Source organism: Lissotriton vulgaris, chromosome 10 (genome assembly GCF_964263255.1).
Source record: "Lissotriton vulgaris chromosome 10, aLisVul1.2, whole genome shotgun sequence".
In the NCBI taxonomy this organism is placed as follows: domain Eukaryota; kingdom Metazoa; phylum Chordata; class Amphibia; order Caudata; family Salamandridae; genus Lissotriton; species Lissotriton vulgaris.
In genome coordinates, this window is record NC_141698.1 from 727421167 (window position 1) to 727444540 (window position 23374).

Sequence of the window (23374 nt, forward strand, 5' to 3'; positions counted from 1 at the left end):
ATCGATTCCAGCTTATTGAACCAAATTGATTCAAACAAAAGAGGAATGGTGCCTTGTTGCCAATATTTTAGAGTACAATTTCGCATCCGCATTCATGAGAGCGATTGGTCTATATGACCCAGGGGCTGTGGATGGCTTGCCTTTCTTTAGAATAACTATAATCTCAGTGCCCCCCCATGTATCTGGGACTGACACTTCCCTTTGTGCTTGTAGAAGGGTATCCAGTAACTCCAGTCTTATAGTTGAGAAAAAGGTTTTATAAAATTCAATTGGAATGAGGTCTGGTCCTGCGGCCTTAGAGGATGGGAGTTCTGATAACACTCTCGTGACTTCATCAAACGTTATATCAGAGTCCAACTTAAGCTGATCTTCCATTTCCAATACATCTAACTGAATATTTCCCAAATAATCTCTTATTTCATCTCTTATTTCATCTCTACCCACCCTAGTTTCAGAATCATACAAATCCGTATAGTATTTTCAGAATTCATTCCTTATACCTTCAGAGTCTAGAATCACATTTCCTGAATTATCTACCATATTTTTAATATCCCCAGCATTAGCTTTCTGTCTAGTTCTGACAGCAAGAATATGTCCCACCCTTTCACTATACTCAAACACCTGTTCCTTTTTTGCAAGATAATTTTCAGCCGTTTTGCTAGTAACTCTTTCAGCAATTTCACTCTTTAACATCATTATTTCCAATATTTTTTGATCCAATGGGCTCCCACATATAATAAGTCTACTAAGTTCTGCCTCTGCAGCCAGAAGTGAGTTCATTTGAAGTTCTGTCCTCTCTCTTTCACTCTTCTGTCTATATGTTGTAAAACTAATTGGCTCACCTCTTATGCCTGCTTTAAAGGCATCCCAAATGTTGCCACTACTGGAACTACCCTTGTTGTTAAGCCAGAACTCGGTTATCCATTTCTCCATATGCTTACAGTAGTTCTCATCTCTTAACAACGCTCTCTCAAATGTCCATTTATAAGCTTTCCTTACAATGCCGTTGAGATTCAATGTCAGTAACAGTGGGTTATGATCCGACATCAGACGTGGTAGCTTTCTAATACATACATTTGAGAGCAAAACATTAGAGATTAGGAAATAATGTAACCTAACAGTAAATCTATGTGGTGCTGAAAAAAAGGTATCACCGTCACTCATTGGATGTAAATTCGCCCATACATCTGATAAAGCATTATGCACGGCCAAATCTACTATAGCCCTATGTACCCTTTTCTTACACCCAGTATAGCCGTGATCCCTTTGTAGCTCAACACTGGCAGGGTGATTGATATTGAAATCACCACAGCAAACAATAGGTTCCACCCAGGTCGTCAACTCCTGATCCAAAAATTGAAATATGTCTGGCTCATCACACGTTGAGCCATACACAGAGACCAGAGTAAATCTAGCTCCTCTGAGCACTACTTCCACAATGACCCACCTTCCCCATGTGTCTACTTTACTCCTGATCACCGTACATTCTCTCCCCCTACCCAAAATTGCAACCCCCCGTGTTTTTGAGGCTTGTTTAGTGTATGCCAGTACTTCAAAACCCAGCTGCCCCAGCAGAAAACCCTTACCTCCCTCAACATGAGTCTCCTGTAGACAAATCAAATCTGGGTATAATGCCTTACAAAAAGCAGAGACTCGTAGTCTCTTCTGAAGGTCATTAAGACCGCAAACGTTCATTGAAATAATTCGGCAAGCCATTAAAAAACATCAAAAATCAAAACCATCTTCCTTTTCCAGTTTCCTTTCTCTTTCTTTATTTCCTTGTTCCACCTTGTACTTAAAAACTGTACTTGTCTCTCGCTAGATCTCTGTGCGTATGATGCGTATGGTGTGTGCCATTTTCTCTCCCCCCTTTCTGCCCCCCCTGACCCACCCCGAGCTACCCCTCCCCCACCCTCCCCTACAGGCAAATAGGTCACACATGACCTATGTGTGATCGCCAGGGAATCAGCAGTCGCCACTCCTCCCCACCTTCATACCACCTTGATACTAAATACCATCATAATTAATTTAGTTATCACTCCTTGTGCCCCAGTACTTCTATCATGAAGGCCTTTGCTTTAATCTCAGAAAAGAAAAACTTAACCTGGCTTTTGGTTACTACTTTCAATTTAGCAGGGTATAGTAGATAAGCTTCTGAGCCCAGGGTCTGGATAATCGGTATCAATTGCCTCAATCTCCATCTACGCTCTACTGTAGCATGGCAAAAGTCAGGCCTTGCGAAAAACGTAACATTGTTAAATGTACGTCTGGACTCAGGTTTAGCCTTATCCAGAATCAGCTGTCGCAAGAGAAAATTCCCTACAAAAATCAAAATTGCCCTTGGTTTCCCCCCTTGGGCTCCATCCTGAACCCTTTTGAAAAATGGAAAGCGGTGGGCTCTTTGAATTTCATATTCCCATTGCCATGTTGTTAGTTCTGGGAAAGCACCTTTTAGTAAATTCACAACAAACATTCTAGTGTCCCCTCCTTCCAGTCCTTCTTCTACTCCTAGCAATCTGATGTTATTACGACGCTGCCTATTCTCAACGTCCTCCAGTTTCCAATTTACATCTTCGGCCACCTTCTGATGTTCTTCCTTATACATTTTCAGCCCTCGAAGATCATCCTCCACTTTCCCAGTTCTTTCCTCCAAATGGGCCACCCTTTCAACCATCTCGTCTTGTCTTTGACTTATTTTCCTAAGTTTGTTCTGTACCTTCCTTGATTCATGCCTTGCCCTCCTACTTTCCCCTCTAGCCTCGGATTGCATTAATTTCAGAGTATTAAACAATAAATCCAATGTAACCGGGGGTTGTGAAGGCTGCGAGGATCCCTGATCCCCAATCATTGTAGCAGGGCTATCCTGTTCTAAAAAAGAAAATGTAGTGGTAGAGTAGTCCCAGGCTAGCTTTTTAGTAGGATCGGTAGTACTACTTGCTGAAGAGGGTTTTCTTTTAGCTAATCGTTGTTTCTGTGTGAATTTCTGAACTGGAGAGCTGCTACCTGTGTCTCTCCCAGTTGACTCATCGGAGCTCTCTCCTGAAGGCAGTGACTGTGACTGAGAATCTTCTTCAACTGAGTAGAACCTTTCTGCTGAGGCCGCTTCAGACATGATAGGTAAATCGACAGAATTAGAAGTGGAGGATTCACCTCCTGATTTAAACCCCCCATTTTCCATATTTAAATCCACATCATTTGCCCATGTTAAAGTATCAGGCCTCATTTTTTCCCCCAAGTCCCCCAAGTTTACCACTCCTTCATTGATCACCATTTGCTCTCGAGGCACTGGCTGAGTGCCTAAGTCTGTCGCCAATCCTGTCACCAATCCTGCAGTTAAAGCAGTAGCTTGTAATTCAAAATTCCCCTCATCCGGCAATTGTGTACACAGGGCTCGGTTGTCTATCAGCCCCCCAAGGTCCCTACTCACTGTATTTTGTTTTCCTGCTCGACTAGAATCCAATGACTGTACAGAGCCAGTAACTGCCTCAGCTCTATTCTCACACGGAGTGACTCCTTCGGTCAGCTTTCCTGCGATGTTCACAGCTACAGCGCTATCAGCGGTAGCAGGCATTACCTCAGCCGGCTTCCCCGCATCGGGTCTTCCATGTTGCCTAGCAACCTCTGCACCAGCGCTGGCGCTGGCTCCCGCTCCTGCTTTCTCTCCCGGTATCGATACCGTGCTGTAGGCGCCATTGACAGTCCCTGCCTTTCCGCCAGCAACCATGACAGCGGGCGCCGGGAGGCCGTCAGTTTTACCTCCCATCTTGCCGCCGCCGCTGGGGATTCCAGGTACGCTCGAAAAACTCTCCGTTACTGAGGGCTGGCGCATCGCACTTTCTTTTATTTTTTTGTTGTTCCCTGAATCCTTCGCTGAAGCTGTGTTGTCTGGGCCCGGTTTTTTCACAGTCAATTTCTTAGAGCTAGTTCCACTCTTCTGGGTGACAATTAATGACGATTTTGTATCCGTCCTTGTATCCGTTTTTGTGTCCGTCTTATTTTTCTCTTTAGATGTTTGTCCTTTGGTAACATCTGTTTCTGGAAGCTTTCCGCTTTTACCATCTCTGCAATCCTTAGTCTCGTTTACACGCTGCAGTCGGGGCGGCATTCTAAACCAGGATCTCAAAATCAGCCTGGTGTTTTCTGAAAATTTCTTCCAGAGAATCCAAGCTGCTCGTTTAGTCGAGTTTAGTTCTTTGAGCGGGAATCCACTTTTTCTGGGGTATCTGTCACACTGACATGGTGCAAAGTAACCAAAAGCAATCTTCTTCAAGCCAGGCACCACCATCGATCCATCTGTTACCGGTGGTAGGGAGAAGTGAAATGTGCGACTTACTCGCTGAAGCCCTCAGCGGCCATCTTGCCCCTTGTCTTAATACACTCTGTTGTCGAGTTGGCATCGCTCGTAGGCAGCGAAGGTTGGATCGGAAGGTTGGCCGCGGCACTCCTGAGCTCTACTTCAAGCGATTTGGCCTTTTCCGTGAAAAATGTGGAAAATTCCTCGCAGCTTAAGGGTGTTTTTGAGTTCTCTTGAGCAGATTTTGCTAGTTTGTTTGATTGTTGCTTTAGTATTTCGAAGAGTTTTCGTGGTCTATTTTTAGCATTGTCCAGTTCTGATCTTATAAATTCCTTTTTGAAATGTATGATCTTATTGATTTCTAATATTTCTGAGGGCTTTCAGCTCGGGGGATGAAGGGTGTTGTCTCCATTTTCTTTCGGCCATTCTCAATTTGCGCCTGTCTTCATTCAGTATCCCATTAAACCAAGGATTTTTCGTCTTCTCCGTGACTCTTTTCAGTTTTAATGGCATGGTGTTGTTGACGATATTTCCGACTGATGTTATGTAGTGATCGGTCAACTCATTTACATTCTGCAGGTTGCTAGATGGCTTTAGGTCTCTCTCACAGCTTTCGACCAGTAGCTCAATATTAGCCTCCTTTGTGTCTCGAATCCATTTTTTGGCCCTGGAGGGTTGCACCGTCGTGCCCTTTTTCACTATGGGAATCCCAAAAGCTATAGCATGATGATCAGACCAATCACATGGAGTTATAGAGAGGTTTGATGTGTCTTTGTTTCTCGAGATAATCCAGTCTAACGTCGCTCCTTTCGAGTGTGTAGGTTGTATGCAGGCTTGGGTGAGGTTTAGCTCGACGAGGAAATCTTTAAGCGTGTTAACCAGTTTGTCATTGCAGTCATCCCAATGTAAATTGAAGTCGCCTAGAAATATGTTATTGGTATCAGAGTTAAAGTTGGCCGTTATGATCTCCATTAACTGCTCAGTGAACTTTTCGTTATCTCCTGGTGGGTGATAAATCACATGCAGGTTGCATCTTTGATTGCTTGCTGATCTTATATTAAGACCTAGGTATTCGCAAGATTCTAGAGGGTCAGCTTGAATTTGGTTGACCTCTATATTTGATCGGTGAATGCAGGCTATGCCTCCTCCTGACTTTCTTAGTCTATCTAGTCTCACAATGTTATATTGAGGTGGTACTAAGAGATCCATGGTTGGAGATGACGATTCCGATAGCCAAGTTTCTGTAAGGATTGCCAGATCAATTCCCTTGTTGATGATGAGGGCTGCTATGTCTGATGCATGTTTGGTCGCCGATTGACAATTGAGTAGAAGACAAGTCAAAGGTTTCCCTGAATTACTAAGGTTCTCATTTTTGGATTCGATTGTTGTTAGCTGGATGTGTCGTAAGTTGTGAAGGTTGGGTTTTCTATCATTCTTTCTGGATGTTCTATTAGAGTCGATTGGTACTGTTTTGATTCTCTCCTCCCTCACACAGTCTGAAGGTTCATATGTTAGGAGTAAGGCAAGAGTTTCCTCCTGTGACAAGGATTTCGTCCTAACTGGTCGGTTGTGTCTATTTGCTAAAGGCATGGCCATCTCACTCCTCTTTCTTTGTGAGGAGTGTACGAGATTTTGGATATGCGTGACCTTAGAGTGAGTGCTTACCGTCATCTCCCAGATTTTTTCAATCGCTTGTAGAGTATTGATTGAGTCTTGTGCCAGGTTGACAACTAGTTTCTGAAGCTCTTTAATATCTTTCTGGTTTAGAGGTGAGTTCTTAGGGATGATTAACCTGTTTATCCAGGGTTTGCATTTTGCTCTTCTCTGTTTTTGACCTATTCTCAGTGACGCGGTCCTTTCGTTTGTATCCCTTGTTTGGTTTTCCGTTGCGTTTCTATTAGGGATGACATAAGAGTTGCCTAAGATATGTGATGCTAGGAGTGTTTTTGTGGGAGAGGGTCTACAGGACTCTAGTCTTGTATTAGAGAGAAGTAGAGGAAGGTTGGTATCTTTTACCTTATCCATTTCCCGGTTATCATGGCGTGATACACTCGGGGCCAATGTGCTCTCTACGTGGTTAGTCTCATCGTTTGGAAGCGGCGTCGACTCATCCCTTTGGAGCTGGTCATACTCTTCATTCGCATGGCTCGTAGACCTCTCTGTCCTTTCTGTCTCGTTCTCCGGTACTGTCACTCCTATTTCAATTATATCTGTCGAATTAGTGGATTGATCATGTTGGCTTCCAATTCGATTGGTGTCTCTTGTAGTCATATCGTTGATGTCAGAAGTGTCTTCTTGTGGGGCCGGGTGTGGTTGGTAACTTAAGCCCTCTAGAGATTCTTTTATCGTTTGGAATATCTTGTCAAACTTCTCTAGTTCACTGCTCGCTGCTTGTATCAGTACCACTCCAGTTTCTTAAATGGAAATGCATTGTTCTGCTCCGCATCTTTTTGACGGTGAGGTCATTATTTTTGAGCCATGTGGGATGTTTTTCATAGCTTTTATGGTTAGCATTCTTGTGAATGCATTATGCCATTTAGCTGTTATATTTGTGTAGAATATCAGGTTGTTCATTATAGCGCCTTTAACAATATCAAAATATGGGTCAGAGAACAGTGTGTCCGGGTTTTTTTCAGGGTGTTATGTTTGAACTTTTTGGCTGCATTTTTTGTTAGGGTGGGTGGATAATCTATGTTATTGGCATTCGAACCAACGGCCGCTAGGTAACTTTCGACCATTTTTGCTCCGCGTTGTAGGTTTTAAGTTTGCTCTTCTCTGTAAGACTCCGTCTTATTCCTCTGCTGGTGTTGTATGGCGTTAAATATAGATTTCTTTCCAGGTCTTAAGATAACTCTTCTCTGTTAGACTTATGCTGTTTCACTACTGATGTTGATTATTGGTAGCGTTTCCTGTTTCATGTGATTTTCTTCCGTTATCCTTTTTCCATATAACAGTAATTATCTAGCCCTTGTTATGCTCTGGATAGTATGGTGAAAAAGACGAACTAGCCATTCCAAGATGTCTGCCGTTTTGGTTGTTTTTCTGAGGGCAAAGGACTTTCTCCCTTTCCACCCTTAGAAATGGACCATTTACCCTTTCTCTCATCAAACAAGGGTCTGAGTTGACTCCTTTCCCTGTATTTAATGTTTCGTCAGTCCGTTTTCAGTGTCTGTGTCTTTGGATTGTTGTCTCTCAGCTTGCATTGGAAGCTGCCTAGGGGAGATAGTCTGGGTGTCTTAAGTGGCCGCCATTTTGGAGTCAGGCGTGCCACTTCGAGTATTTGTTCACTTTTCTTTATTCCCCTTTATTTATTCATCACGTTATAGCCATCATTCTGCATCGCGATGGAAAGCGGTCTGGCGCTGGGTGCATGAGGATGTTGGAGCCTTGTCCTGCGTGCCAATGCTGTAGCTGCTGGCATTTCGTCGGCGATGGCCGCCATTTTAAGTTCAGGCGGGGCGGATCTAACCTACTTTCTCTCTGCTTTACTTTAATAACCCGTAAATTCCCTCATCGGCTGGTAGAAGGGTGGGGGGGCAGCGCTGGAAGGGTAAGGATGACAATACCTTGCCCCGCGTGATCACTGCTCTTCCGACCACGATCGGCATTTCCACATTTGCGGTGTCCAGTCCCTGCCCGCTGTCCCTGCGATGCAGCCGGTGCTGCCTCCCCTTCTCCCGAGGCGTGCTGGACAGCGCAGCTCCGGGAGTCATCTACTATACAGCGGGCGCTGCCGGTGGCTCCCTCGTGTCCCTCACTGCAGTTGCTGCCTGAGGATTTTCCGTGTCCGTCCCACGTCCACCATCCGTCCTTGCCCTGCCGTCCGGCGATGACAGGCAGCCGGGTCTATGGTCCCGGTATGTTATTTATTTCTTCTTTTCTTCTTTCCCGTTCTGTAGTGTTTCCATTAGTTTCAGTAGGTCACTGGTCGCAGCAGGGTTTATGCAGGGATTTATACAATAAATGGTGATCCCTAATCCCGGAGCTCTTATTTATTTTATTTATTTATTTGCGTGTTTGTACCGCGCTAGGATCACTTCCCGAAGGAGTATCTCCGCGCCTTTGGCAGCCAAAAAAGCAACTAGCGGACCCTAACCATAAACATAAGTCAATTTTGAAAAAGGAATGTCTTTAATTGCTTCCTAAAAGGAAGGTGGTCCTTGCACTGTCTCAAATACAGTGGGAGGCTGTTCCACAAAGTTGGACCAGCAACCGTAAGAGATCTTCCCCCTTGTCTCACTTTGCTAAATTTTGGAATCTGTAACAATGCCTGCTCACTGGATCTCAAAGAGCGTGTCGGTGTATACCAGGAGAATTTATTAATCAGATATGCTGGACCATTTCCCTGTAGACACTTATGCATTGTACAGCAGATCTTAAACTTCACCCTCTGTTTGATGGGTAACCAATGCAACTTCTCCAAAAGGGGTTTAGAAGGGGTGCGAGAGGGCTTGTTCAGGACCAGACGGGCAGCAGTATTCTGGACTACCTGGAGTCTAGAGATTACCGCTTCATTTGTTGACAACAACAGCCCATTGCAGTAGTCCAAGCGACTCAATACTAGGGCCTGCACCAAGGTTCTCCTAGTAGAGTCAGGTAGTAAAGGGAAAACCTTTCGTAGCATCCCGATGATATGGAAGCAGGAGCCCACCACTTGATTGCTATGATGTTTTAATGAAAGCTCCTGATCAAGTCGGACGCCAAGGTTTTTCACTACCTGCTTGGGTTCTGGAGCCGGGCCAAGATCTTGAGGCCACCAGTCTGGGGTCCACAGAAGTTTGGCCTCACCGAACAGCATCACCTCCGTTTTTGCAACATTACACTGCAGGAGGTTAGATGCCATCCAGTTTGCCACCGCCTTCATCCCCTGGGCAAAGGAGTTCCTGACCTCCACCGTAAGGGTTTTAAAAGGAAAGAGGAGTTGGGTGTCATCTGCATATGACACTGGAATAAATCCATACGATCTCATGATGTTAGCTATATATATATACATATGAACGCTCAAAGGTCCCTTCACTCAAAGGAGCGACAGCACTCCGGGGGTGATGAATTTCACAGCGGTCTTAGTTTATTTAGATGAAAGTCAACAACAAACGCGTTTCGGCGCCAGCCTTCGTCAGTGTATATATATATTCCTTGGATTCTTCTCACTTTGTTTCTTACATGGAAGTCAGGGCACAGCAACAGGTAAGTTTTAGCAAAAATTATTTATTTACACACCATGTGCAAAATAACGTGCTTCGATTAGGACGGCCTACGTGTTTCGGCTACTACAGCCTTCCCCTGGACCTCTTGACAAAAGTTACATTATTCCTCTTTCTCTCAAAGCTAGCACGGAGGGACCCAGAACTAAGAGAGGAGTGGACTAGGATTCCCGGAAGTACGGAGGTGTGGAAAAAACAAGAGTGAGATTCTAAACAGCAAAATTAAAGTTACCCCCTTCCTGCAGACCTTTTTTACGGTTCTCCCACCTATAGTTATACTTAAAGGTAAGGAAAAAGACATGGAGAGGCAATCTAGGAGTCCTAAAAGGCTTGACCAGGGGTAGACCGCCCATTTAATGAAGCCATCAATGGAAGATACATCCGGAGAGATGGCAGGTGAGAAAGGGGAGGCCCGCAAGAATGGAAATGCGCTGGATAACGACAGGGGCACTCCTTCTTCAGAAGAGCCCCCAAAATTCAGGGTGCCCAGGAAAAAGACACTGGTACCGGGCCAGGGGGCGGTTCGCTAGAGGATATGTGTGCCTCACTTTCTGGAGGTATCAGAAAAGGTTTTGCGGTATCAGAGGCAAACCAGAGCGAGATACGCAACTTTTACGAGGTACTAGAGAAAAAAATAGACTTCCTGACAGCGAGATCACAGACACTCGAAACAAATGTCGCCGAACTAAGGGCAGCCCTAAATGACAGTAAGAAGGAGATAGTAGCACCGCAAAGGGTGGAACAGGCACTGCAGGAGAAAGTGGAACAGCTGGAAAATAATTCTAGGAAAAACAACTTGCGCATACTGAATGTTTCCGAGGGACGAGAGGGGTACAACTTGAAATCATTTTGGGCTTCATTAATAAAGGACACCCTCTAGATAGAAGAAAGCGAGGCAGTAATAGAGCAGGAAATTCAGCAAATAAACAAAGATCAATTTAGGAGAAACCCGAATAGAACGAAGCAACGGAAAATCCTTCTCAATTTCCAAACGTACACCCTGAAAGAAAAAATACTCCTGGGTGCACTAAAAATGAAAACTCTAAGGGGCAAGGATTTCTCCTTTCAAATTAGGTTAGACCTGGTCCGGGGTCACCTTGGACAGACAATGGAACTCAGAAAGTGTCTCGAGGACTTTTGGAAAACAGGAGCCTCGGAACAGTTGAAATTTCCAGCTGCCCTCAGAGTCATGCATAACAACAAAATGCACTGTCCTCCTTGAAGTAATTAAGAGGGGGGGGTACACAGAGACTGATTGCTATAACTAGAAATGAAGGTATAGGAACTAAAGTGAGGGAGTATAGGGGGGGTGTTTCGATTCATGTAAATATAGGTGTGCAACGAGGGCCTAGTAAGAAAATGGGTCCTGTGTTAGGTCCAGTAGGAAGTAGGCGGAGTTTCACCGGGGGCGGGGGTAGAGGGCACAGGGTGGGGAACATGTGGGAAAAAAACTACAAAAGAATTCCTCAGACACCTCAAATAGACAGAAAGTAGTAGAGTTACAGTATGGCGGTCTGCGTGCACATTGGAAATATACTGTAGGAAGATGACGCAGATAATGCAGATACTATCATGGAATGTTAACCGGCTTCGCACAAGGGGTAGAGGGATAGTAGGAATGTAGGAAGTTGTTAACAAAACAGAGATGGGTACAACAGGTTGGGTGCACAGAACAGACAACTAACATAAGAGGGTAAGCAACCATCGTTAAAAAACAGGGAGGGTGCATGAGGTTATTGAATACACGGGTGGATAAATCTGGCAGATGGATCATAGCTGACTTGAAAATAGAGGACCATCCACTAACCTTAGTAGTATTTTATAGCCGAAACCAGGATGACTGTGAACCCTTACAGTCAGTATTTACAAACCTACAGGACTCCCCAGGCCCGGTGACAATGGCAGGAGATTTTAATATCATCTTTGATCCAAAACTGGATAAATCCTGTAATAGTAAGGCTATACCCACTCCAAAATCCTGTTTTTTTTTAGATCTATTAATGAGGCAGCACACTCTTAGGGGCATAGATCAAGGATCAATTATTTCTTGGTAGAATCGAATCTTAAACAAGAGGTGTTAGACATCAAATATCCTCCCGCACATCTATTTGACCACTCAGCAGTATTACTCACATTCAGGAAAGATAGTCGACAAAAAATAAAAGGTGGACTCTGGATCGCACCATTTTTTCAGAAAGTTGAGACCCGAATGTTACATGTAAAAAAGCTAAGATTTACTATTTTTAACGATAAATATAAATATATATATATATATATATACAAATGTATATATATATATATATATATATATATATATATATATATATATATAATATATATATATATATATATATATATATATATATATATATATATATATATATATATATATATGTATATATATATATATCTCCAACCATTGCAGAGACCAACTTCGGAGGGAACACGTTTCAGGAGATTCCTCCTTTCTTCAATGGCTTTTCGGAATTGACGAGGGGAAAGCATTTTTTGGCGCAGACTGTTGATAAATACTCACTCCCGCCGTGGCCTCACGGCATTCTGGGTGATGTAGTGTGCACCATTTGAAACCCCAGTGGGTGCATGTTCCCCAGTCAAAAATGTCCTTAATTAAATTTTGCAAACATTCATGAAAGTCTCTGCCCCGCTTTGTTTGCTGCCAATAGAGCTGTAAACAGACTCCCATCTGCAAAGGAGCCAGTTTAAATCCGTCCTATGAAAGGCAGCACTTGTAAATACCACCACGGACTGTAGCATATTTATGGTTTCGATATTATGTCAGTGAACCACAAAAGTAACATCCCCACAACACCAGAAGTGCTCCAAACCACTTTTAATTTAGAAGAAAGCTGGAGACTCATATCTGGTAGGAATACTATTTCTCCATACAACAGAACCCACTTGCTACCGTTCCTCTGTAAAAAACACTTGTAGTTCTGGACTTTCACCTATTTTGCAGTGCTCCTTGCCTATGATTGTGCCATACAAATCCTGTAAAATACATACACACAAACAACATCATGTTCCAAAGTGCTGAGAAGAGGCAGCAAGGCCAGAAAGGTGTTGCTATAGAAAGTATAACAAGAAATATATATATTTACATACACGTACAAAAAAAAATAGAAATGACAATACAGACGAAATTAATACAGAAACGTTACCGGTGAAGGTGGTTTTAAGAGAGCCTAATAGAGCCCAATTACAATTCTTCATACAAAACTTGCCTAACTATCCCTCAGACAGCTATTTGAGGGTGCTAAAGCCTGTTTGTTCTTGGAAACATTTCTTCATTTCCAGGAGTAAGTTTAAGACACTAATGCTCGGGACTACTTATATTGTCAGCTCAGTAACCTCCAGAGACATTTAATCAGTTTCTACAATCACTGTTGACATATTAATTTTACCTTAATAACCTATTAATGCCATATTAATTGTACCATATTCATAACACTTAAACCGATTGTTCTTGTTGGGTGCCACAAAATGCCGCCCTTTTTCTCTATTCGTTTTATTGTTACATGAAAGCTTAAGCTTCTATATTGACTCCTTTGGTCTTAATGTTTACTGGTACAGGGATGACACCTAGTCCACTTTCACAGTCTGCAATGCATCTAATGATGCCCACTCTTTGCAAGGATGCCCCTAAGCAGGGCACAAGTCGAAGGGACATCATTAGCTCAAACTTAACATGGCTAGAATCCAAATACTTTTTTGCTGGCGACAACTACTTTCTTTGGCATTTCTCTTTTTTTATCCAGTAGAACTAATATGCTGCCCTCTCTCTGCTAAACATATCAACAGTTTGAGCATCATAATTGATGGCCCTCTTCAAATGGACAATCAAGTGCCATGTATTTTCTCCTCCTGCATTTTTCATATGAGATGGCTTCAGCATGGGCTGCCTTTGATGTCCTACAAGGGTAAATGTGCCTGTATTGTAGCTCCCATTGGCTCAGGGCTGGACTCCTGCAACATAATTCACCAAGGCACAAATGCTACCCTGGTTACAAATCACCTAAAATCAGGCAGCCCATGTTGTGACAGGGGCTTTTTGTTTTAGTGATGCCAGGCCTACTGTGTGACGTATCGTGGTACCTATACTGCTTTCCTATGCAACGAGGCATCAGTGTCAAGGTGCTTTGCATAGTTCAGCACTTTCTTTATGGCAAGCCCCTCAATTAATTTCTGGAAGGCTATCAAAATATCTCCCGGCAACAAAGCTTTGATCAGCCTGTACATATATCTGTGCATTAATTACTCAATTCCACAAAGCCTTTTTTGAAGGTATTACTTTTTTAGTTCAAGCTCCCTTATCTGAAATACTTTGCTCCATAATCTGCAACTCACAGCTAGCCATATTTTATTCAGGAGAGCCCACAATAACTGAGGATTTTCATAACTTTGTCAGTCTCCACCTCCAGTTCTAGTTTGCTATAGGCACCAAGAATACCACATATGGTAATGAGCTTCAAAAAATGCAAATACAAAATTAGTTTGACTGGTAGCATTGTAGCTCGATTTTTGCTTGGTCTTCTTTAATGAGAACCCCCGTGTTGTAAATGGTCAAATTGTCATGTATTCAAAAATCTCAAGTTCCAAAAGTGAATTTTTCAGTACTTTTAAAAAAATATATATTTCTTCATTTCCTAGAGCACTAAAAGCTACTCCATGAGCTCAAGAGGAATCGAAAAGCCAACATTAAGACGCTGGTGCTCATGACTAAATGCACCATCAGCTCAGTAAGCTCAAGAGACATTTAATCAGTATCTACAATCACAGTTGGCAGATTAATTTTGGACAATAGCAAACACCTTCTACCAGATGTTCTTGCTGGGTGTCCAGGGACTCAGCCCTTTTCCCTCATTGGTTTTATCTTTACATCAAACCTTTAGCTGACATATTTGCTCCTTTGATCTTAATGTTTACTGTTACGTGGATGACACTCAGTCACTTATCACAATCAGCAATGCCTCCGTTGATACCCACTCTTGCAAGGATGCCCCTCAGCAGGGTCAACTGGAAGTGTCCTTATTAGCTTAAATTTAACAAGGATAAAGCTAAAACATTTTTCCGCTAGAGACAATTACAATCTTTGGCATTCCCCTTTTATAGCCTGTGGATTTTAGATGCTGCCCTCTCCCAGCTAAACATATCAACAGTTTAAGCATTTAAATCAAGGACCCTTTTCAAATGGAAAATCAAGTGTCCTGTGTTTTCTCCTTCACTTTTTCTATCGTAAGACTCCTCAATTAATTTCTAGAAGGCTGGCAAAATACTACCTGGCAACAAAGCTTTGATCAGTCTATACAGTCTCTGAATTGACCAATTCAACAAAGCCTGTCTTGTTGGCATGACTTTTCTGGTTCAAACCCCTGTTATGTGGAATACTTTGAACCATAATCTCCAACTCACACCTAGCTATCTTTTATTCAGGAAAGCGCTCAAAACCTGGGGATTTACGTAACTTTGTTAGATTCTAATGAAACACCTCTACCTAGCCCTAGGGACCGAAGAGTAATAAACCACGCTCATAAGGGAGCAAATTGTGGGGCGTCAAGATCTGGGCATCCGGATAGAGGGGAGGTGACACTGGATGAAGGATACATACACAGGCCAATTTATAAAGCGCCTTATGGGACAGGGATAGTAAGGGATGGCGTGTACAGAAGGTTGGAGGGTAAAAGCAGCTCTGATGCAGTATACGTTACATATGTTCCAAAACTTACCAATAGGGGCCACGAAGATTCTTTAAAAAATAAGGGTATACATTGGTTCAGGGCAGCCCGACATTGTTATTCAATTATAAGGGATGACATTAGACATGTTGGTACATTAAATATCCCGGGAGCGGAAAAAGACACAATTTTAGTAAGATTCTTTGATGAAGCTATGGTATCTGGCCTTTTGGCAATTGATTTGCGTACCTTTCCCCCAACTAACTCCACTATTCAGATCAGGTACAAACACCACAAGAAGAAGGAGTGACTATGTACAGCTCTTCCAGGACAGAACAAAGCACTGGCCTAGATTGGGTTAAAAGTAGTCACTGATGACTGAAACATGAGGGTGGTCTGTTACCTGAACCCAAGCTGATTTTTCCTTCATTCCAAACAAACCTTCTGCGAGGAAGTAACCTATTATCTATCACTGAACCTTGTCCCGTGCCTGAAGCTATAACTGAAATGTATGATAACCCCCAGAATATGTGTTCTATTGTATCAGGGCTCCCTCAGATGAAGAATCTTAAGATTCTAGTATGGAATGTGCCGGGGATCTCCAAATTACTATCTGACCCTGAATGGTGTACCTTTATGGACACTGCTGACACAATTCTATTGCAGGACACTTGGAGTATATCTACTAAGCATGGGCAGAAAATCCGTTCCGCTCGCGGATTTCGGTAAATTCGCAATCCGCGAGATTCGCAAATTTCCCGCAAAATCCACGAACGGAAATCCGCGAACGCGATTGGGTCAAAAGTTCAAGCTGACTTTTGTAACTCTTTTAGAATGGCGCCAGCAAGCTGCCAGAGCCATTCTAAAATAGTTACAAAAGTCAGCTTCAAAAGGAAGTTCTAATAGATAAAGTAAAGCAGGTGCTGCTCAAATTCAGTTACACAATCATTAATCACCCCCAAACTTGGGGTGATTAATGATTGTGTAACTTAATTTGACCTTCAACTGGAGCACCTGCTTTACTTTATCTATTAGTGCTTCCTGTTGAAGCTATTTCTAGCTATTTTAGAATGGCGCTGGCAGCTTGCCGGTGCCATTCTAAGTGGGGCTGAGGGCAGAAGGGCACAAAAGTGGGACAGAGGGCAGAAGGGGACAAAAAAAAAGAGTGGGGCAGAGGGCAGAAGGGCACAGAAACAAGTGGTACAGAGGGCAGATGGGCATAAAAAACAATAGGGTGGCAGTGATTAAACGGATTGTCTTCAAGGCATTAACTTTGGCCTACAAAGCTCTTCATGCGGTGGGAGCGAAGTACCTCCAAAGGAGACTTGCCTTTTACCATCCGGCTCGCTCTCTCAGGTCAGAATCTCTGTTCCTGGCGGCTGTGCCGCGAGTGAAGAGAGCCCGCATTGGAGGCCGCTCCTTCGGACTGCTGGCGCCACAGGTGTGGAATACCTTGCCGCTAACACTCCGGGGAGCCACCAGCCTACTTGCATTTAGGAAAGGCCTCAAAACCTGGCTGTTTACGCTTTAGGCTGTTCTGCTGTTCTCTCTGTTTTCTTTCTGCTTTTTACCTCGTTTTTTTATTACTGTGTTGTGTTATTTTGCTGTAGGTCTCCTTATTTAAAGCGCCGGGACACTCTTTTTGAGTAGCCGTGCGCTATACAAAAACAAATATAACATAACATAACATAACATAAGCAGGCAAACCCCCCCGCGAAATTGCAAAGCGCCTCGCGAACACCCGCGAACACGCAAAGCGCCTCGCGAACACGCAAAAATAAAAAAATCCGCAAATTCGCGCACATTCCCGAATTTTGCGGATTGCCAATTCGCAAATCCGCAAATTCGCGAATTGCCAATTCGCAAAATTTGCCCATGCTTAATATCTACCCCCCCCCCCCCATAGATCTGGCTTCTCAACTCTTGCCATTGATGCCACTAGGAAAAACGGGGCAGCCCAGCTGGAGGTTTGGTGGTTTGGGTAAAGATTAATGCAGGGAATAAAATCAAGCGCCTCCATGTGGACTCTCAGGACATCTTGGCTTTTGAGTTGTCCCTACATAGTGGCTGGAAGGGGACATTTTTTAATGTCTATAACAGGGTGGACTATGCTGGGGAAGAAACATTGACTCTCTGTACGTTGGATAATGCCCTAACCAGGTACTTGGATAATACCTGAACGATAGTTTCTTGTGATTTCAATTGTACTTTCGAGCCCTTAGATGCAGTCGCCCCTGATTTGACAGAAGATTGGGACAGAGAATGGTCTATTCCTCCATTAAGTCTACCAGAGGTCAAATGGACGAAAAGAGGTGGTCAGCTGCTTGCATTAACACTCCGGCATGACCTTCGAGCAACCAATGGAAGATCCAGATCAGATCCTAATGGCACCCATACTTTTAATAGACCTAACCACAATAGTTGTATTGATTATTGTTTAATCACCTCAAACCTATGGCCTGTACTAGATGATATGGTTGTGGTAAACAGATACGATAGTGTTCACAACCGACTTGCACTTTCACTAAGTATCTCTGGTATCACACAGCCAACTTTAAACGGACATCGTGACTTGGGAGTGCTCTCACCCTCAAATAACCAGCGATCAGTTAAGTGGGGTGGGGTGGAGAAGCATCCGGAGGTGCTGGATCTTCTCAAAAAGAAAACCTCACACCTAATAGAGTCTTTAACTAATACCCCTAGTGAAGATGCTGTTAAGAGTCTAAACCCAGGCCACAAGCACATTTTTACAGAGACTAGGGAACTGCTTAGCCGGTCTGCTAACAAAATGGGAAGTGCTACCCATTCCACTGGTACTAAGCATAAGCCTAAAGATACATGGTCTAACCAGGACTGTAGAAGGTCAAAGAGGGAGCTTATCTGTGCTATAAAGCGCAAGGTTCATTCTGAAATTGTGACTGCTAGAGCCAGTTACAGGCGGGCCATTGACAGTGCCAAAAAGGAGTGGGAAGGCTCACTATGGCTCGCTCTATACACAGCACTACATGGTAAAGACCAAAAGTCCTTTTGGAGAGAGTCAACTCACTGGCTCAAGGGAGAAAAACCAGAGTTGGAATTTAATATACAGCCCAATGATTGCACAGCCTACTTTGAGTCTCTCTATGCCATTGAGAGTGATGGTAGTGGCGAGATGGGTGAGTTGTCTGAGGAGGTGTTGAGTTGGGACTTTGAGCCCCTGTTTTTTTCCCTTGTAGAAACTTATGCGGCAATCTCTTCATGTGAACCAGCGCGCGCCCCAGGCCCAGACAGAATCCCCAATGATCTGTATAAAGAAGATAAATGCCTTTGGGGCCGGTACATTAATATTTTATCTAACTTGATTCTGCATGGGGCACCTATTCTAAAATCGTGGCAGGTTGCAAAAATTGTGCCCATTTATAAGAAAGGAGATAAAACCAAGCCATCTAACTATAGGCTGATAAGCCTAATAGATTCTCTCCAAAAGATCTTTTGTAAATAAGGGAGGCTCCATGAATGGATGTTGGAATTTCATATGTTAAGTGACCTTCAGGCGGACTTTTGCTCAAACATTAGCACTCTAGACCAGGTCTTCTGTTTTATCTGCATGTACTAGAAGGAAATGGACCTTAAAGGGGTAAACTATACGTGGCATTTGTTGACTTGCGCACAGCTTTTGACTCTGTGCCCCGGGCGAAGCTGTGGAGAGTACTGAGAGAATTGGGCATCCCGGCAAACCTTTTAGATATCTTAATCATTTTACACGCCTCAAACACAGCCCAGGTCAGGTGGGGCCCAAGAAGCAAATTCACAGAAAAATGTCCTGCAAATTGTGGAGTGAGGCAGTGATGCGTGCTGGCGCCCACTCTTTTTACCCTCTAACTTTTTGGACAGGGATGGTTGCGAGGCACCGAAAATAAACTATAGAAGAGTGCCCGGTTTGTTATTTGCGGATGATACCCTTTTAATTTCTAAATCTCCCCAGGGCCTCCAACAACTTTTCAATGATTTTATACAGTTTTGTAGTGATAGGGAGCTGTTCTTAAATGAGGGGAAAACCAAAAACATGATTTTTAACAAAAGTGGGTCAAAACTCTCTAGTAGAGCTATTGACGTTGACGTTTTTGATTACCTAGGAATATGTGTATCCCCCTCTATGAATTGGGATGCACAAAAGGAGAAGGCTAAGTTCCATCAAATATTCCAATGTAATCATATCAGCAAAATACACAGGAAAACTATGTCACGGCAGATTGCTCCTGCACTCGAAATTTATAATACTAAAGTATTGGGGGGCATAATGTATGGTATAGAGTTGTGGGGGACAGGAAATATATTGTCTTTAATAGCTGTGGAAAATCGGTTTCTGATATCTCTGGTTGATCTCCCCGCTAGTACCCCTCTGACACCCTTATATATGGATCTGGCACATAAACAGCTGAGACACAAGGAAATGTACTGATTGATAATGTTTTGGTTCAGGCTATGGACTGTAGAAGAGCTGAAGACCTATTGATGAAGCGAGTTTTAGAAATTAAATACGTTTTGATTCGCCAAGTTAAACTTCCATGATAAATTAATTATATTAATGAGTTTTTGCACGAATATGTATTAATCAACTTAGAATAAAATGCATTCACGACATGTGGGTTTAACATTATGTGCTCTTTGTTGCACTTGCAAGTACGTTGAAAAATAATAAACTAACTTTGTCTATTTGTTTTGTCAAACATTAATTGCGGCTGTTTAAATAATGGCATGTGCTTATTTTAAATGTGCTTTTGTCTATGTCGATGTATTTTATGTGGCAAAGGCTCGTGGAAATTCCTGAGGTCCATGTGAAGAAGGTTTTTATAAATGCTGCTTACTTGTGCTTAAAGCTAGATAACATAAACTAATGGGTTAACATTAGTAAAGGGGGTGGGTAACAGAATGACTTTCATTACTCAAATTAATTAATGTTTTGTGTTTCTTTGCATTCTAGTTCTTTAAAAAGAGGCCTGAGGCCTAGCTTTTAAATGGGTGTTTGGAATCCTGTCGTGATGAGCCGAGCACAGCAAAAGAATGAAAAGTTTGTAAACAAATAGGAGGAACTGTGCAAGATGTGCTCCGTGTTGAATAATTTCCAAGGACAGGAAGCGGCAGAATCGCCAAGCTGAGGAAGCAGCGAACTGTTATTTAATAAGTTGTTGCAAAAACCTTGGAAGCTAATGTCGCTTGTGGACAAAGGACAAAGACGTTTTAGAATGGTACGATTTTGGATCGAAAAGGCGATGATCTCATGTGGACTGACGGCTGTCAGCCAATGAAAGCGCTGAATGTCTCTGGAAAAAGCATTTTTTTTGTTAGTTTAAGATAGAGAAAAGGTATAAAACTTGCCCCTTGGGAGGAGCTTTGCTGGCTCGTTCCTGAATCCTGATGGGCGTGAGATGCTGTCGGACTTTTGACTCACGTAAGGATAAACCGAACTAATGACTTTTCCTTTAGGTTTTTAATAAGTTAGATAGGGAAATAGAATTTAGGGAATGAGATTTTTCCTGCTTAAATACTTCTCATGCTGATCCGTTTCGAAATTTAATGTGCCTTTAATTGATTAAATGATGCTTTCTAAATTGCTAATAAAGATTTCACTATTCTAAAAATGCTCTTTGATATAAAATAAAATTTTTAAAATAGATTTTGAAATGACAAGCTTGTCTTGTTTATTCTGAGTCTAGTTACCATCAGTTAATCCATTGCCTAGGTGACTTAATTAAATGTTTCTCTATATTAAATATGATGATGATATACTGCAGTTGTATATAAAGTGTAAATAGTTCATGTATAGTTCTGGTTAATTAGGTCACATGATTCAGTTGGCCGATATTTGTCTCAGTCATTCATGGCCCTTGTAAAGAGTTTATGATTAATAGAGAGTATCATGGTGATGGGTGTTGTTGTTGAGACAGATTTCCTATAGGGCCGCTGGATCAATTCTCTGGTAGCAGAGTTATGGTTACTATGGTAACTGACATGCTACATGGTAGTTACATAGGATACATGTCTAAAACATGTTAAGTTTGTTCAGTTGTTATATGTAGTCGAAAGGTCTTTTCCAGCAGTGAGAAAATTCCTAGTGTGTGCCCGCAAGAGTAGTGTAACAAGTGAGGTTACACAGTTCATTTGTTCTGTTTTAAAAAAGTGGTATTGATATATCACTAGTGTTGTGGACATACAGCACAAGTTTAGGGATTTTAGGTTTGTCAGGTTGAATGTATAGTGAGGATTGCCTATGAAATTGTAGCCTTGAGTATAAGGACTAAGAGCCTGTTTTAAAACTTGCTGTGAAAAGAGTAATAGGTTTTATCCAAGCTTGAGTGAAGGGTAAGGAAGCGTCGTCTATTCTTACTGGCGAATGAGGATTTTCTATTGGCAGGTTAAAGTCCTACCAAAGATTTCATGTGTACATGGTTAGGGTTTTCCGTTTGAATGTGTATAAATGATTTTGTGAGAATAGCGTCTATTTCACGGGAGAGAGAACTCGAATAATTGATAAAAACTATTACTTTATTTAGTGAAACAGACAAATGGTTTGTTTTTCTGTAGTTACTAATTGAATTTCATTGAAAAGAATTGTTTTAAAATGGCGCTGTGAAAATATTTTGTAAAGGAGGGGTGAGTTTGCGGAGCGGAGACAGTGGAGCTGCAGCGGCAGCATACGTCACAGGGTTCGCGCTGCGATTGGTTAACATACGTCACAGAAAGTGTACTGATTAGTTCACGTGACCAAAACTAGCTGATAGATGATTAGTCTTTTCTGAAAACAGTACTTTCATTGGTTGAGCAAGGTAGTGACGTGGCTTAACCAGATTGGCTTGTTGGTGAGTTTCGCGCACGGACTGGCTAGAGTAGCGGAACAACAAAGAAATACTTACGATCTTTTCCAAATTAAGCGAAATAGTTGAAAACATGAGTTATTGGTACGGAAAAGAGGAAAAGAAGCCTTCATGGTTTCAGAAATTGAAAAATATATTCAGCCCCGATAAGAAAATTGAAACGCGAGGTGGAAAATTACTTCATAAGTACAAAACACCCGCAGCATATATGGAAGGTGAATATGGTTTTCATACTGTACTTCGGTTTGAAAATTGGATGCAATATACCAAAAATGATGGTGTATTAGCGTGGCCAGAAGATGGGTCATTTAATATGAAAATTTTGAAAAACCTGAGAGAAAAAATGATGGCTCTTGTGCCAAAGCCTAGACCTACTCAATTTGAGGCTTTAGTGGAATGGGAGGTTGAAATGATGGAACTTGAACGAGAAAACAGAGGAATATCAAAAGGCCCGAAATTAGACATAAATAGGGAAACTCATCAAGATAGAGTACGTCGTTGGAGAAAAGCAGATATGTATGATGGTTTACACCCAGTAAGAGAAATGGTTACTGAAACACCAGGTCAAAAGAATACCCGAAAGAGAGGTCATCTTGATGAAGAATTAGATGATGCGGTTTTAGAAGAAATTTTTCTTACAAATCTTAATCCACCACCCTATCAGCCAAATTGTTCAAGTCTACCCCAAGAGTTTCTTCAGGAACCTCTCCTAGTGCACCTCCTAGAGAGTCTAATGAAAATTCACCCAGGTTTTTAAGATTGCCTGAAAGAGTAGGGTCAAGAAGTAACTCTAATACTCCAAGAGAAAACAGAAATTATCCAAAGATTCCAGAACAGAGAAATGAATTCCCGAAGAATGTAAAGAGAACAGAGGGACTTGGGAATATACCAGATATTTCGGAATATTTAAGAGCAAAAGAAGAATTAATACAGCAATTAACTAAAGGGATGGAAGCAGTACCAGTAACAATTGGTCCTGTTGTACCGGTTTTTGACCAAGGAGAAAATGGACACTCAGCTCTGACTGTTCCATTAAATGCGAAAATTCAGAAAGTGTCTGAAAATTTTTATTCAGAATTGTCAGAAATACATCGAGAAAAAACAATGCCAGATTTAACTTTTAATCAAAGTTCGTCAAATGATCAGACACCATCTGTTGCAAGATCTGATTCTGGTTCTCCAGAAAAGAGCATGAATAAAACAGATTTAACACAGACCCCACAGATCTCACAAGTCCCTGAATTTAAACAACTTGATGTTGCAAAATTGAAGGCAGATTTTGAAGAATTAATTATTGGCGCAATTGGAACTGATAGTTTGAAGCAGTAT